The sequence below is a fragment of the Miniopterus natalensis genome, chromosome 12 (assembly GCF_054644295.1).
Source record: "Miniopterus natalensis isolate mMinNat1 chromosome 12, mMinNat1.hap1, whole genome shotgun sequence".
Taxonomy (NCBI): domain Eukaryota; kingdom Metazoa; phylum Chordata; class Mammalia; order Chiroptera; family Miniopteridae; genus Miniopterus; species Miniopterus natalensis.
In genome coordinates, this window is record NC_142092.1 from 71,691,981 (window position 1) to 71,710,142 (window position 18,162).

The window sequence follows — 18,162 nt, forward strand, 5'->3', positions numbered from 1 at the left end:
ATTCCATCCAACTGCAAAGGACGTTTACCGAGCTCTGTAATGCCAAGGCCAGCCGGAGGGCTGAGATAGAGCAAGATGAGAAATAAATGATCTCTGTGCTCAAGGAAATCCCAAATTCAGGGGCATTAAAAACAAAAAATGACAACCCTAGCTGGTTTGGCTCAGTGGTTAGAGCGTCGCCTGTGGACTGAAGGGTCCCAGGTTCAATTCTGGCCAAGGGCACATACCTCAGTTGAAGGCTTGATCCTCGGTCCTGGTCAGGACCCATCTAATCGATGCACCTCTTTCACATCGACCTCTCTCTCCCCCTCTTCTTCTCCCCCAACCTTCCACTGTCTCTGAAAAGCAATGGGAAAAATATCCTCAGGTAAGGATTAAAACAAAACAAAAAATCCAACAATAAAAACTGTGACTTCATGAGCTCTCAACCCCTGCCAGACATGGGCCAGAGACGGCCCTGAATCATCAAGCCTGGTGCTGGCCTGGTCTCCCTGCTCCCTCCTGCCCCAGAGCTGCAGGAGGACAGTGAGTGGGTGACGTGCCCACAGCTCACGTGCGATAGGAGCCCAGGCGTGGGAGGCCTACGGCGTGGGTAGTGACCTCATGTGCCAGGACTCCCAGACAGGCCTGCTTTCCCGCTCTCGGCACCTGTTCTCATGAGTGCAACTGTGCGTCCCCATTTCAGCTCAGAAAATGTGGTCATATTAACTGGTGGGGGCAAAAGCACCGTCCAGGGAGAAATTGATTCCAGCTGGGGAGACGGCGGGAGCCCTCTGGGTTCGGGTGCCTTTGACAGCAGGCTTTGAAGGAAGAGTGGAGAGTTTAATCAGAAGGGACTGGGGAAGGACATTCCAGATGGAGGGACTGGCTTGAACAAAGGCCTGGAGGTGGGTGTGTCTGGGCCCTGAGAGGGGCCCACCCGCTGGCTGGTGGCCCCATCCCAGGGAATGTGCATTCCATTAGGGGTGGGAGCCTTGAGCTAAAAATACAACACTTGAGTCTGAACAGGCAGCAGGGGCCCTGCACAGACCTTGGTGCTCACTCCAGGGTTTGGGGGGTAGCATCTGAGTTTCAGCAACTGACACACACACACAAGAGCTAAAAGTGAAGTCTCCTCTGGGCATGGAGCACTGGCAATTTCTCTCTGCATCACACCTGATTCTTACCAATTTGAATTCAACCTTCATTTTCCACCAAGGGAAAGACCCTGGGAGGTAGGGGGAGGAGGGAAAGAGCTGGACTGGGAACTAAAAGAGTGGGGGCAACTTCAGCTAAGAAAATGCAGCAAAAAAATATTGAGGGATGGGGCTTGGGGAAGGAAAGAAGAGCCAGCTCTCTAAGGAGGCTCCCAAGGGAAGGACGCGGGTGGCAAGTTCAGGAGGCCACCCTACCCGCTCCCTTTCTTGCCTATGACAGAACGCTGATTTGTGGTCCTCCTTCCCGTGAGCGCTTCAGAATCCTCCTCAAGAGGGACCCCAGGAAGCCACACCCACTGTGGAGCTCACCTGTGAGGAGGCAGAGGTAGGAAAAAGGAGGGTCGTTGGCAGGAGAATTAAGGAATCCGGTCTCGCCTGTGTGGCCAGTAACTCAGAAATGTAGATCCGGAAGAAACAAAAGACCTCGAGCCCGGCGGAGCGTGGCTCAGCGGTGGAGCGTCGACCTAGGATCCAGGCGATCGGGGTTCAAGTCCCGGTCAGGGCACATGCCCGGGTTGCGGGCTCCATCAATGACTCTCTCATCATTGATGTTTCTATCTCTGTCTCTCCCTCTGCTTTCCTCTCTCTGAAATCAATAAAGATATATTAAAAAAAAAAAAAAGACCTCGAAAGTGAGAAGACAATCCACAGGATGGGAGGAAATACTTGCAAACCATATATCTGATCAGGGTTCAGCATCCCACATACATAAAGAACTCTTACAGCTCAACTGCAAAAAAAAGAGAAACAACCCAAGAAAAAGTGGGCAAAGGACTTGCCTAGACATTTCTCCAAAGAGTACACAAATGGCCAGCAAGCACATGGGAAGGTGCTCAGCATCACTCACCATCGGGGCAATGCGAGTCAGAGCCACAGTGAGATACAGCTTTACACCCACTAGGACGGCTGGAATAAAAAAAATGAAAAGTAACGTGTTGGCAAGGGTGTAGAGATGTTAGGGCCCTCACATGTTGCTGGCGGGAGTATAACACAGTGCAGCTGCTGTAGAAATAGTTTAGTGGTCTCTCAAAAAGCTAAACACAGCCCAGCCCGCATGGCTCAGTGGTTGAGCATTGACCTATGATCTGGGAGATCGTGGTTCTATCCTCAGTCAGGGCACAGGCCTGGTTTGTGGGCTCGATCCCCAGTAGGGGGCGTGCAGGAGGCAGCCGATTGATGATTCATCATTGACGTTTCTATCTCTCCCTCTCCCTTCCTCTCTCTGAATTAAATAAAAAAAATTTTATATATATATACACACACATATACATATATATATGTATATATATATGTAAAAGTTAAACACACAATCATCATATGTCCCAGCAAGTCCACTCATAGGTTTATAACTGAAAGAACTGAAAACAAGATGTCCAAACAAAAACTTACACATGAATGCTCACAGCAACATTATTTGCAGTAGCCAAGAGGTGGAAACAACCCAAATGTCCATCAACTGCTGAGCGTACAAACAAAATGTGGTAGATCCATACTGAAGTATTATTCAGCCACTAAAAGGAATGAAGTTCTTTTAAAAAAAAAAAAAATTCAAATTTTATTTTTTAATTACAGTTAACATTCAATATTATTCTGTATTAGTTTCAGGTGGATAGCATAGGAGTTTAGACAATCATATACTTCACAAAGTGTTCCCCCCGATATTCCCAGGACCCCCCTGGCACCATGCATAGTTATTACGCCATCCTTGACTCTGTGCTCTAGGCTGTACTTTGAGGATTGATGTTCTGTTGCCGTTACAGCATGGATGGACCTTGAAAACATTATGCTGAGAGAAAGAAGCCAGCTACAAAAGGCCATATGTTGTCTGATCCCATTTACAGGAAATGTCTAGAACAGGCAAATCCATAGAGACAGAAAGCTGATTAGTGTCTGCCGGGGGCTGGGAGGAGGGGGGATGGGGAGGCTCCGCTTAATGGATGTGGGGTTTCCTTTTGGGATGATGAGCCCATTCTGGAGCTAGACAGAGGTGATGTCTAGTGCATGAGCTAAATGTCGCTGAACAGCACACGTTAAAAAGTAGTTAAAGTGGGACCCTGGGCTGGTAGCTCAGTTGGTTTGAGCATCACCCCAACATGCCAAGGGCACGTACAAAAAGCAACCAATGAAGGCATCAACAACAGGGACTAAAAATTACTATTTCTCTCTTCCTTCCTGTGTCTCAAATCAATAAAATTTTTTTAAAAAGTAGTTACAATGGCAAGTTTTATGTTATGTGTACTTTACCACAACAAAAAAATAACCTGATTTGGAATGGCACTTTTTCTGGAATCTTGGTCAGTGATCTTGCCATCACTTGTTCACACGGGGATCATTTAGATTTCCGACCTTCCAGGTGATATTTACATTTTAAGGAGGAAAGAGAAACCACTTTCTGTCTGCCTGTTTCCAAAAGGCCCTCTCGTCTAAATTCAAAGGGAGACGGGGTGTGTGAAGCCAGGGGCTCCTTCCCCTGTGGCATCTAAGGAGCCTCGCGGGTCAGCTCTGGGGTTTAGAGCCCTTCTGCTGAGGCCTGCAGATTGCTGGCCAGCCCAGTGGGTGGCTGATCTACTTCATACTCCTGTCTGAATAACCAGAGTTTGCCTGTCAGATAAAAACGTGGCCCCTGAGAAACGCAGCTAGTTTAGCTGGCAACGCAAGTGCGCAAATGCTTTTCCTGGCGATGTCCTTTGTACTTTGGTTGCCTCAGAAAGTACCTTTTGTGTTCTTCTCATTTTTAGACAAGATACTAACAAGATATGTCCTCAGGGGTTGAGATTTAATAAAATACTTATTACTGCTTCATCAATGACACTCTGAAGTAGGACTGGCTTTTATTTTTTTCTACAAGAGCATGGCAATAAAGAATGCATCGGCCCTAGTACAGCCCCTGCTTTGATCCATGTTTCAGCAGCTTTGCTCACCACTGCTTTTGCACATAGTGGAAAAGGCAAATAGTGTCTTAGTGCCATTATTAAAATAGTTTTGCTCCTCTCAGGGACCTCTGCCCACTTTGAAAACTAAGCTTGATTCCCTTACAGTAATTTGAAAGCAGAACAAATAAACCCACCAAGAAGCAGGCTCTCTTAAGAGTTATTTACTGAGCACATGACTCATAGTAGGTGCTCAATAAACATCTTTTGAATCTGGAATAACAGCTTCCACTTACCACGTTTACCATGCGCCAGGCATTATGCTACATATTTTATATACATTGTCTCATTGAATCTAGCACCCCCATTTTACAGATGGGAAAAGCAAGGCTTGGAGAGGATCAGTAACTAGCCCAGATCCAGGAGTCGAACCCAGTTTTGTCTGATTTCAAGCCACTGTGCCATACTGACTCGGTTTAGTGTCAAAGCTCAGATCAAGGAAAAAAAAAAGAGAGAGAAAAAGTTAAGGAAATTTTGTAAATTTTCTAAAGAAGGTGTATTAAGAACATTGGGCTGTGGTCATGGTGAACCCCTTCTCACAAGATTGGGGGTACAGTCGTCATCCCCGTGGAGGAACACACACAAACAACAGCGGGAGGGAGGGGGGAATGGATGATACAATAGTGGGGCCCAGGTGTAAAACGCAGCAAGACTAATGAGACAATTGGGCTTCCCTGGGCTGTGTCCCCACGGGTCCGAGCAGCAAGCAGTGGCTTTTCCCAGGGGCTCATTCCCCGTCCCAGCCCTGAGAGGCTGAGCTGAATCACTCCTGTGATTCTTCCTACCTTTCCAGGGGAGGAATTAACCAGTGGAAGGCCAGCTGCCAACCTTGCCAGGTCTTTACTGATGCCTCAGGCCAAGTTCCTCTCTGTTCTGTATCAAGATCTGGCCCTTCCTGACCTCTCCAGCCTCATCTCTCACCTCCTCCCTTTCCAGAGTCACAGCTTTCTCTCACCTCCAGACTCCAAACCAACTGTGTCGTCACCCTCCCCCACCCCCACACAACCTCCTGCTCAACCCTCAGGACTCAGCTTGGATACTGCCTCCTTTAAGAACCCTTCTCGCCCAGCCGGCGTGGCTCAGGGGTTGAGCGTCAACCTAGGACCCAGGAGATCGAGGACCGATTCCCAGTCACGGCACATGGCCGGGTTGCGGGCTCGATCCCCAGTCGGGGGTGTGCAGGAGGCAGCTGATCAACGACTCATCATTGATGTTTCTCTCTCTCCCTCTCCCTTCCTCTCTTCAAAATCAATAAAGACATATTTAAAAACAAACAAACAAAAAAACCCGTCTCTGTCAGGTCCTCCAGACTTGGAAGGGCATTTCCATGCCCACCGCTATGTCCCCGAGTCTCACACAATGCCTGGCACAGAGTAGGAGCTCAATAAATATTTGCTAAATCAGTGAGTGAGTGAATGAACAAAGGAATCCATAGAAAGGAGAGGAGAGGAGAAAGGCAGGTGGGACAGGAATGCAAGGAAGCAGAAAACAAACTTTGCACCTGCCTATGGACACGTAAGGTCTTGTTCCATGGGCACTGCAGGAGGACCTGGGCTCTGTGGGTGGGGGACATAGGGCTGGGGTGGGGGTGCACAAAAGACACAGAGCTTAAAGAGGGGCTTGAAATGCCATCACAAACACACTCTCAAAAGGTACCAACTGTGCCCACTAAGGCAAAAGTGTCAAGGGATACAAATTAAAGGCAAATTGCACAGTAATAATAGGAATGGCTATTTATTAGGTTGGCTAACAGCTGTGACAAACAACCCCAGCATTTCAGTGGTTCATCCCAATAAAAGTTCATTTTTTTATTCCTCTCCCAAGAGGGTTTTTCTGGTAGAGCGGCTCTGTTCCAAGTAGTGTTGCAGGGATTCAGGAACCTCCCGTCTCTGGTTCCACTGTCATTCCCAGGGGCACAGGCAGGGAAGCGGGCAGGCAGGCGGGCGGGCGGGCCTGGAAATGTGCCCCTCACTGCCGCCTGCGTTCCACTGGCCAGAACTCAGTCCTGTGGCCCCACCCGGCTGCATGGGAGGCTGGGAGCTGTGGTCTAGTGGTGGCCCTGAAGGTAAAGAAATTGGGGATTGCTGAACACTGCTAGTCTCAGCCACAGCTCCTATCTAATGAAAATCTACTAAATGTCAGGCACCGCGCTAAGTTACATGCACGTGGTGATTTTATCCTCAGGTCAGCTCTCATTTACAGAGGAGGAAACTAAGGCTCAGAAAGTTTACGTAAATTTTATGCGGTGAAAGGCTCATGCTTGGAGAATCAGTGTGGAGCCTGATCTTTTCAACTCAAAGCCTGTAATTGAAAAGAAGGGCAGATAATACTAGTGAGCCACAACCTACTCTGAGATCACACCCACCCACTCAACATCGTCATCATCTTTGATTAAATGCTAATTTGGGGTTAGGGTTTTTTCCTAGGCACTTTCGTGTTAACTCACTTTCGTGTTAGCCTCACAAAACCCTGTGAAATAGATACTGTTAATACACTTATTTTAAAGATGAGGAAATTGCGCAGGAGGTTAAGCGACTTGGCTGAGATCACTCAGCAAGTACATGGCAGAGACAGAGCTCAAACCCAGGCATTTGGTCTCTAGAGTCTACATGTACATTTGCCCCACTCCTGCCTCTCTACAGACAACAAAAGGAATAATTGTAGGGCAGAGCGCTGGTACCCTGGGGAGCATGCAAGCTGGGCCTTTGGGGTTCGAGAGGGAAATATGATGCTTGTATTTATGCTCCTTCCATTGTATTCTTTTTTTTTTTTTAATCTTCACCCGAGGATATTTTTTCCACTGCTTTTCCCAGAGAGAGGAAGGGAGAAAGAAACATCGATGTGAGAGAGACACATTGATTGGTTGCCTCCTGCATACCCCAGACCCGGGGCCAGGGATGGAGCCTGCAACTGAGGTACGCTGGCCCTTGGCCAGAATCGAACCGGGAACCCTTCAGTCTGCAGGCCGACGCTCTAACCACCAGGGCACTTCTTATTCTTTTGAAAAAAATCAGAATGATATTAAACTTTACTAATATGTACATTTTATATAGATTGACCCTGCCACCCTCACTCAGCTGAAGATCAATCTGCATGATACATACAAATCAAATTAGTAAAATTTAATATGCTCTGATTTTTTATTTTTATTTTTTAAGAATAAACACAGCCTGGCCAGGCGTGGCTCAGCAGTTGAGCATTGACCTAGGATCCAGGAGATCGGGGTTCGATTCCTGGTCAGGGCACATGCCCGGGTTGCAGGCTAGGCAGCCGATCAATGACTCTCTCATCATTGATGTTTCTATCTCTCTCTGTGCCCCTCCTTTCCTCTCTCTGAAATCAATAAAGATATGTTTAAAAAAAAAGAAACCCAAATAGAAGCTGTCACCTGCAGTCCTTCAATAAGTGGATCGGCGTAGTACATTTAGTTTTAATTAAACTAGCTCACAGTGTGGGCAAGAAGTTTTAAGTTTTTGTTTTTAAATTTTTTTTAATTTTTTATTTTAGGGGGAGAGATGTATCAGGAGTCCAGACAGGGGATTGAACCCACAACCTAGGTATGTGCTTTGACTGGGAACCCAACCCGTCACAGTTCGTTGCACTGATGATGCTCCAACCAACTGAGCCACACCAGCCAGGGCTGGACAAGTAGTTTTAAAAGACATACACATAAGGGGGTGGGAGCGACGTGGAGGGGGCCAATTGGGGGGGGAAATGGGACACCTGCAATACTTTCAACAATAAAGATAAATTTAAAAAAATAAAAATAAAATAAAAGATATGCACCTAAAGCCTGAAAAGCCACTCGCCTTAGGTCCCACGGCCCTAAGAGCCTCGGGCTCCCTCGCGCATGCCCAGAACCTCTACATCGCGGGGTGGAAGGTGGGACCTTGTGGCCACACCCCTTACCTTTTCCCCGCCTTCCTCGTTTCTTCCGGAGGCATCATTGGCTAGCTCCCCCCCCCGCGATTGGGCGAGCCGCTAGTCACTGGAGGGGCACGATTGGACGAAGTCGCCGCCTCTCTCCCGGTGGCCGGCTTCGATTGGCTGAAGTGCTGCAAACCTGCCTGTGCCCCCGGCGGCCGTAGGACGCGGTTGGACGGTGCGGCCCGAGGGCGGAGCGCCCCGGAGTCGCCCCTGCAGCCCCGGGAAGGCCCGGCGGAGGTACCGGCGGGGAGCTCGGGGGAGCAGGAACCCCAGCGAGACCCCCAGCTGGCGGCCGAGCCGGGGAAAGCGTGGCTGTTGGGAGCCCTGCATGGCCGGCTTCGGCTCAGGCAGGTGGGCGCCGCCCGTCCGGAGCAGTTACGGGAAACTGAGGCTCACCCAGCAGGTGGAGCTTGGGCGGCGGAGGAATGACCCACCTGCAGAGGCGTATGGGCAAGGGAGCTGGAAAAAACACACCCGAAAGCGAATTGCTACGCCAAGGCTGCGGGCTGGATGCCCGGTCAGGGCGCGTCAAGAATCATCCAAAGAATGCATAAATAAGTAGAGCAACAAATCCATGTTTCTCTCGCTCTCTTCCTCTCCTGCTCTAAAAATCAGCACATAAATGGGCAAGGGCATGTACCTGGGTTGCAGGTTTGATCCACTGCGCGGGAGGCAAGCAATCGTGTCTCTCTCACATTGATGTTTCCCTCTCTCTCTCTCCCCCCCCCCACTCTCTCTAAAAATTAATGGAAAAAATACCCTTGGGTGAGGGTTAACAACCACAACACACAATTAAAGTGAAAAAGCTAATTGCCAACAGCGAGGCCTCTGGGCCTGCAGACTCATCTCTTGAACCAGGTGGGGGAATTCCAAGGCGCTTTGCCGAGGGAGGACCCAGGAGAAGTGTGACCTGCAGAAATCTATGCCCAGCTTATGTGTGAAGCCCAGTGACCTGTGGGCAAAGAAACCCTGTCCTTGGCGCAGAAGAAAGGACATCTGTGGGAATGAGCTTATCGGCAGGGATCGTCCTGAGGTGGTTGAGGCTAAACGGAGGACTCGCAAGAAATCCAGCACTACAAAAAGCCGAACGTTTTTCTGGATCAAGATGTGTTTATGTGTGAGACGTCTGAGGCCCAGGAGAGATCCAATTCTTTTTTTTTTTAATGTATCTCGATTGATTTCAGAGAGAGAAAGGGAGAGGGAGGGAGAGAGAAACATCAATGATGAGAGTCCTCGATGGGCTGCTTCCTGCACGACCCCCACTGGGGATCGAGCCCGCAACCCAGGCATGTGCCCTGACCAGGAATTGAATCTCGATCTCCTGGATCCTGGGTTGATGCTCAACCACTGAGCCACACTGGCTTGGGCAAGAGATCCAGTTCTAAGAGATTTCCCACTGCCTGGCTCTCAGTAAATTACAGTGTTACTTGCCCTTGTGATAAAGACAGACAGTGGCAAGAATGGCAACAGCTTAAAATTTGGGAAAATGTCCTTGTTGTCAGAGATAAAGCCATAGAAGAAGAGACTGGGAGATCCCACTTGTGATGCCAAGTGATTCTGTTTGGTAAACTGAAGCTGCCTTTCCTGTCTAGTGGAGATAGATCCCTGTAAGGAGCACAGCCTGGGCTTGCTGAGTAAGGGTAACCTACCACCAATGGAAACAATGACACCAAGAGGGGAGGTCTACACAGCCAGTCACCTTCATGACAGTATCTCCAAGGGACCCATGGACACAGCGAGGCCAGTGCCCACGAAGGGGTGCAACACAGAAAGAAATAAGGTGACCTGAACAGCATTCTGCCTTCGAGTGGTTTGAAAATACTCCCAAGTCACGTCATTGAGAGCATCCCAGATCACTAACATTTTATCCAGGGAGACAAGAACACATGAGATCATTCTTTTGGGATAGGACTACCCCAAAAATGGCCCTGAATTTTTACTTAGGGTTTTTACTTAGGTTAAACTGTTAAATAAAATGCTCATTATGTTCTTCAGAACCAGCAGGGGGTACGCAGGCTGGAATAATAGTAACAACAAATACTGCACAGATAGCCAAAGCTATCCGTTTGGGTCCGGGCATTGGGCAAAAGCGTGACATGCATCTTTAGTTCATTAAACCCTTCAGCCCCATGAAGCAGGTACTGTTTTTACAACCCCACTTCAGAGACAAAGAAACTGAGGGCTAGAGAAGGTCAGCAATATTTCCAGCTAGTCAGTGACAGAGCCAGGGTTTGAACTTAGGCAACCCACCACATGTCCTCGACTTTCAATCATTTTACTATCCGGCCTCCCCAAGATGACACTTGGACATGTTGCAGCAAAAATAATGACAGTACAGTTGTACCACGGCACGTTTTGTATACTTTTGTTAGGAGACATAGCAATATTAAAACCAATATTTGCCTTCTCAAAATGGATCCAGTAAGTAGGCTTTTAAAAGGTTTTTGATTTAGAGAGAGAGGGAGAGAGAGAAACATCGATTGGTTGCCGTCGCCTCCCACAAATCAACAACAAAGAGACAGAAAAAGTGGGCAAAGGGCTTGTATAGACATTTCTCCAAAGAAGATGTACGAATGGCCAATAGCACACGATGCCAGCATCATGAGGCCTCAGGAAAACGCAAATGAAAGCGGCAGTGAGATACCCCTTCACGCCCACAGGGTGGCTATACTTTTAAAAATGGAAAATAGCAGGTGTTGGTGAGAATGTGAGAAATCAGGACCCTTGTCTACTGCTGCCCCTAGAGCCCGAACAACCTGGAGAGGAAGCCCTTGCAATAACCGCCGTTGACCACGAGAGAGCGCTGTGGGCCAGAAGCCCAGACCAGACAGGGCCAACTAGCCAGTCCCCTGAGACCCGCGGGGGATGCGGGGATGACAGGTGAGAGGAACTGTCACTCCCAGGACTCACCCTTTGCAACAGCTACGCAGCAGCATCCTCACAGCAAACCCAGGACTAGGTACTGTGAGGACCCCCCACTTGACAGACGGAGAAGCCAAGGCTCAGCGTTGTAAACGATTTGTCCCAAGTCACCAGGTTAGGGTGGGAGAGCTAGAGTTTCAACTCCACTCTGACCCCAGAGCCCAAACTGTTGGTCACATGACCCCCCTCCCCACACCTATGCTGTCTGGCTGTCTTTCCTCCTGGGTCCCCTTCTAGATGGTTCCCTTAAGCTCAGTGAGATTTGCCCAGGCCTGCGCAGCAGTGGGTACATCAATGACTGTAGGGAGAGGCTGGGCTGGGGGGGTGCCCGGGGCCTGGGTGGGAGTGTGGACACGGGGAGGGAGATCCAGGGCCACAGGGCCGGGAGTTCTGCTCCAGCCCCTGGCAGAGCTGGCCCCCTGGGAGCCCGCCAGGTTTATTAATATACTGCTGAGTCAGGGGGCTCTTGCGTGTCAGCATCACAAGACCAGGGGCTGAGCACAGCAGGAATATTCCTGACTCAGGTGCCCTCTCTCCCACCTGCGCTGCCCCTCCCCCTGCCCCCCAGGGTCTGTCTGAGTTGCCGTGTGGCCTGGGGGCAAGTCACTTCACCTGACTGTACTCCCCAGTGGCCTGGCGCACGGCCGGCATGAGCTGAGAAGCAAGGCATGGTCTTCCAGAAAATGCTGTTTTGAGGTCCTGCTATGTGCCCAGCCCTGTCCTGGTTGCTGGGGGTCCTGCCGCGGGGGGCTGCACAGTCCGGTGCTCACCATGTGCCCACCTGGGGGCCCCAGCCAGCAGCCGCAGCTACCATCCTCGGGCTAACAAGCTCTCCCATCTTGGGGACTCTGGTCCCATGGGGTGGAGGCTGGCTGGAGGGAAGAGAGCCTGGACTTGGGGAGGGGTGGTGGGGGACCCACCCTCATCACTGCCGCAGATCACACGGCCCTGCCCGGGCTGGTGGTGGCAGGATCCATCTTGACTGCCCAGTTAGGAAGTGCCCCAGGCGTTGTTTAAAAACTATTTACTGGGGACTTCGGGCCTTATTGAGATACACACGCAGGTCGTCTCCTCAAAGCCTCACAAGATGTCTGTTCTCCCCGTTTTACAGATGAGGAAACTGACCCACAGGAAAGGTTACCTGCCACTAAGTGATGGAGTTAGGCCTCGAACCCAGTTTGGCTGATTCATTCAACCTTGATTCTAAACTCACTGACTCAGCCTGGCATCTATAGCATTCGTTGAATGAATGGATGGATAAATAAAAGAATTTTATCCCTAGAGGATTCCTCTTCCACAGCCTTGACCTCAGGCCCCTTGCCCTGGTCCCCTCCTTCCCCCACCCCCATGCTGTGATCCCTGCTTATTTGAGGGATGGCAGGATTCCTTGAACACCGGCTCCTCCTCGGACCCCCGCCCACTTCTTGTCTGAAGGACTTTGGCTCCAACGACCCTCTAGAGCCCTTATCAGTCTCCCCACAGGGCTCAGAGAGTCCACGACAGGCAGCCTGCCCTCCCTGGCCCCTCGCAGCCGTTATCAGGGGACACATTCCCGCCAGGCCTCTCCTCACGAGGACAGGAGATAAACCTGCCACCTTCCGGCCCCTCTTCCGAGCTTTGCCAAGTGGGGAGGGGGCTCTCTGGGGGCAGGAAGGGGGTTATTGCAACAGGAAGGCCCAGCACTGACCTTGTTTCTTCAGTCAGCCTGAGAAAACACCGGGGCTGCTCCGGCGGCATGGGCCGTGACCCCTCTCAGGATGTGCCCTCCCTGCTGGGGTGGGGTGGGGGTGGGACAACTGCCCACAGGCCTAATGCTGGCTCCTGGGGAAGAAGTCAAGGCTTTGGCCAGAGGCTGGGGGGCTGCTCCGGGAGGCTCTAGGGCACTTACCCTCCTCCCGGGGCCGGCCAGGCCGCTCAGCACCTGCCTGTCTGTCCACCTCGTTAAGCCTCGATTTTCTCCTTAAATTACAGATAGTGGCAGTTCTTACCTCTTACGGTGCGAAGTGACACTATGACAGTGTGTGCCAGGGTCTTTGTGCAGAGCCCGGCGCCCGGGGTGCTGCTGAAACGTCTCTGAAATCTCCCGTGGGTCCCACGCCGGGGCACTTCAAAGGAATTCCTTTATCACCCAGAGGAACGTAGCTGACCTTCATCACTCCAGAGGTCTCACCTGCCCCAACCATGGCCAGGGAAAGGTCTGTGCTGGGCAACATCAAAGTCAGCGGCAGGATGTCCATACTTTGGTCCCAGGTTCCTCTGACCTTTGCAAAGACCCCCACAAGCCCAGCCCTGTCCCCAGGCTGTGGAGAGCGCAGAGGCCCAGGCCCGGAGGTGAGGCAGGTTCTGCCACCACCTGGCCCTGGGGTTTGGCAGCGCAGCAGGTGCGGGAAAGCTCCTGAAGGGAGGCGTGAGAACCCTGAGAGCAGAGTGCGTTGGCCATTCGCGTGGGGCAAGAGATAGACACCATTGAGACATGTGGCCAGCCCTTGAGGGTGTCATGGCAGGGTCACCAATGTGAGGAGCCGGGGGCACCGTGGAGGGGCGGGGTCTCCCAGCTGTGCATACATGGGCTCCAGTCTCAGGGCTGGGGGGGCCTCAGGTGTTTTTTTAAATGTATTTTTCAATAAATAATTAGTTGACATATAATATATTAGTTTCAGGTGTATAGCATAGTGGTTAGACATTGATATACCTTAGGAAGCAATCCCTCCAATAAGTCTGGTACCCACCTGGCACATGCATGGTTATTACACCGTATTGATGTGTTCCCGGGGCTGTGCTCTGAGGGGCCTCAGCTCTTGCACCGCGACTGGGAGATCTAAGGGACATGCCTGCCCCATAACAACTGACGCCAGCTGCATAACATTCTTTGAAGCATTGCAGGTCTCATAGAAAGGAGAAAATTCCAGGGAAACTACCCCCATCCCCGAACAAAAGACAGAAAAACAAACAAACAAACAAACAAACGGGAGCTGGGTCCTCAGCAACTGAAGAATGACACCTGTGTCGTCAGGGGCTGGAGCCACAAAGGAAGGAGCTGGGGCTGTGGGCCGTGGGCAGCGGGCAGCGGGCAGCTTTAGGTCCAGAGAGCTGGAAACTGGTCCAGCCCAGCAGGCATCCAGCGGACAGGGGTGCCCGGAGGCCAGGTTCCTATGGCAGCACTGCTGTGGGAATCCCTAAGCCAGGACCCGCTCCGAGGGATGCGGGGGGGCGGTGGGCTAGCCTGGGGCTCCAGCTCTGAGCCTGGCTACAAGCACAGACAGAGCCAGTGCTCTGCAGGGAAAGACCGTGGCCGAACTAGGCCCCCAGGAGCCTCAGGGCACAAGGCCAGGCCGGAAGCTCCCAAACAAAGATTAAGGGCAGGTGAGGCGAAGTGGGTGCAAGCAAGAACACCTGAGGACTGCGGGTATCACCGAGGTCAGGTTCAGAACCCAGAACCCAGAACCGATAAGGTGCCACCTAGGGAACCAGATCAAGGGTGGGGCTCGACGAGGTCGACACAAAGGAACCGTCAGGAACGGACAGACATTTAAAACACCAGCATAAATGATGCGTCTAGGAGTGAAACCAGGTTGAAAATAAGATAACTGTAAACGGACTCAAGAGATGGACACCATTGGGACAAAAGTGAAGCAGATGTATCTAGATTCCCCTCAGAATGCAAAAAAAATAGAGGAGGAGCCCGGACGGCGTGACTCAGCGGTTGAGCATCGACCTAGGATCCAGGAGGTCGCTGGTTGATTCCCGGTCAGGGCACATGCCCGGGGTTGTGGGTTCGATCCCCAGCAGGGGGCGAGCAGGAGGCAGCTGATCGACGACTCTCTCATTGCTGATGTTTCCATCTCTCTCCCCCTCTCCCTTCCTCTCTCTGAAATCAATAAAGACATTTTTTTAAAAATAGAGGAGGTTAAGAAAAATACCAAAGAGAGGTTGAGGCATGAAGGCCAGAAGGGGAAATAAGGACATTTACATTTATGGGTGAGCACAACCCCCCTCGAGCTCACCGCCACCTCACCGCCTCCTCTGCGGGAACCGCTGGGGTCGGGGGGTGGAGGAGGGATGTGCTTCTGAAGGAAGGAGGAGAAGAAATGATGGGGTGACGGGGGACCTGCAGACGGAGTGAGAGCTCGAGCAACGCAAAGGCTGCAGGAAATGCGGGTTTCCTTTGGGGCTGGCCATGCAGAGGAAGCATTGACCGTCTGTCTGAATCCGGGGGGGCCTGAAGCCAGGGCCTCGCGCTGTGCGGGGGGGAGACACGCTGGGCCAGCGCAGGCCCCCCGAGCTCCCGGGCTGGGCTGCGCTGACACCGACACCGACGCAGCAGTAGAAACAGCGCGTATTCCAAGCCGGTGGAGAGAAATGTGAGAAAGAAACACGAGCTAAAACCCCAATTCAAAAAAAAGACAAGAAAGGAAAAAAGAAATAGGAAAGGCAGAACAGATAGCAGATTCAAAAGCAAGATGCTAGCCTGGCCAGTGTGGCTCAGCGGTTGAGCGCGAAGGTGTCAGGTCTCCCCAAATTGATCCATGGACTCAGTGCAACTCCAGCCAAGGTGCCAATGGGATTTTGTAGGATTTGACCAGCGATTCTAAAACGTATACAAGAGAGCAAAGGACCATGACCCCGGCAAAGAATACATATGGGGACTTGCTTTTTTTGGTACCAGGACTGGGAAACCTCGTGAATGTACTAAATACCACCGAACTGTCCTTTAAATTGGTTAATTTTATGTTATGTGAATTTCACCACAATTAAAAGCAAACTAGTAGTGATCTAAATTAATTTTTTTAATTTATTTTAAATATGCCTTTATTGATTTCAGAGAGAGGAAGGGAGAGGGAGAGAGAGAAACATCAATGACGAGAGTCATTGATCAGCTGCCTCCTGCTCGCCCCTGCTGGGGATCGAGCCCGCAACCCGGGCCTGTTCCCTGACCGGGAATCGAACCGCGATCTCCTGGTTCATGGGTCAACGCTCAACCGCTGAGCCACGCCGGCCAGACGTGATCTAAATTTGTTAAAAAGAAGAAAGCTGGTCCTTCCACACCAGGGATCACCGCGAGGCTGTGTCATTCAAGATGTAGAGGTTTAGACACTGATGCAGAAAGACAGCCACACTTAGTAAATGAAAAAAGCAGGTCACAAAACTATAGCATATAAAAGCTTTTTTTTTTTTTTTTTGGTCCAAATACATCTATTTTTATGAATGTGTAAAACATCTGAAAGGGATAACCAAAATATTTTTACTTTTCCTGTATGTACTAATTTTTTATTAAAGAAAACGCAGCTGTGTAACACAGTAATCAGGGAAATAAATATTCTTTAAAAAAATTCACCCTGTTTTTTGGGAGGCTCCAGGGAGACTTGTCACACATGTGCTGGCCCAGGCCTCAGGATGAGAATTCCTCTCTTCTAAGGGGGGAGACCCAGGTGGCAAGGGGAGAGGCAGGTCTGTGTGTCCCATCTCAGCCTCTGAGCTGAGGTCCTCCTGGAACCCTGCTGGCCACTGTCCGTCTGCAAACCCTCGGGCTGGGGATGCACGTTGGGCAATCAGGATTTGGGGACACACGCACCCTTACTTGTCTGCACTGGCAGAGCAGCACCGGATGGAGAAGAGGCCAGGCCGGGCCTCGAGGTCTCAGATTGCACCTCTGCCCCCAGCTGGACGTCCCTCCCCAAGGCCCCTGCCCAGCCTCCCCCCTCGGGCTTCGGCTCAGGGTGGGGTTCCCAGGCTCACACTGCTGCCAGGTCTCACCGCTGGGCTGCTGGCGAGAGGAGCTCTCTCAGGGTCCCCGCAAGCCCTTCCCTCTCCCACCAGCCAGGCCACTAGCTGGGGGCCACAGTGCAAGTTGTGGGCCTAATTACCAGCTGGAAGGAAGGTCTTGGGCGTTTTCCCAGGGAGACGGCGTGTCCCCAGCTGCGCCAGGGACCTGATGACTTCGTGAATGTGTGTGTGGACTCACGTACATGTGCACATATTAGGGTTGTCAGATAAAATCCAGGACACACATAGATTTGAATTTCAGATAAATGAATAGCTTTTTGTGTTTTTTATTTTAATATGTCTTTATCGATTTCAGAGAGAGAGGAAAGGAGAGGGAGAGAGAGAGAGAGAAACACCAATGATGAGAGTCATTGATCGGCTGCCTCCTGCAAGACCCCCACCGGGGACTGAGCCCGCAACCCGGGCATGTGCCCCGACCGGGAAGTGAACCATGGTCTCCTGGATCCTAGGTCGATGCTCAACCGCTGAGCCACATCAACCAGGCATGGGTAACTTTTTAGTATAAGTATGTCCCGAGTGTTCTCCTGCGTATTTATTTGCTAACTCCAGCAGGCCTGACATATGGAAATGTGTGTGAAAATGTATGAGTGTGTGCACTGTGTAAGAGCACACATAGGTGTATGTGTACAAGCGTGTGTACACATACACCTGGGCGTGTGTGCACTGGATGCAGGTGGGGAGGCTTTACTGTGGGCGTGAGCCCCATTTCTGGTACCATTCTATCTGCAGGTGTGCATGTGACGTTACCTGTGTGCGCATGGGAACGTGTGTGCGCCTATGTGTACTGGCACCAGAGCACGTGAGTGTCACACACGGGAGCGTCTGTGTATGCGCATGCTATAGAGTCTTAGAGCAGGAGGAAGCAGAGCTCTCCCGTGGGTAAACTCACCTGTGGGACACCGAGGCTGGCCAGGCAGCGAGGCTGGGGTGTGTGCACCAGCTCTACCCTCGTGCCAGGCACCGGGGCCCAGCGTCACCGCCCCCGTGACAGCCCCGTCAGGTGGCCCCTTTCGCACGCGGGGAGGGCGGGTGGAGCGCGGCCAGGGCGCGGGCCTCTCGGCGCCCGGCTGAGCCCGCGGCTCCCACGCGGGTTACATGAACACCAGGCCGAAGCGCAGGCCAGGCGTCCAGTCTCTTCCTGGAGCCAGACGGCAGCTGGCCTGGGAGTTCGTGCACCTTTTAGCTCCCGCTGTCCCCTTCTCCCGCTCCTCCCGGGGTTTTCCCCAGGCAGGGAAGGACATCGATCGTCCTGGACCAATTGCCTAGCCGGGAAAGTGGCTTTCCCTGGGCAGGGGCTCATCTCCCCCGAGCTGGCGTCTGTGGCTTCACCATGTGGGGGGCTTTGGGGGACTCGGAAGCAGCTTGGCCGGGCAGCACTGTGGTGCCCCCAAACTCACCGGGTG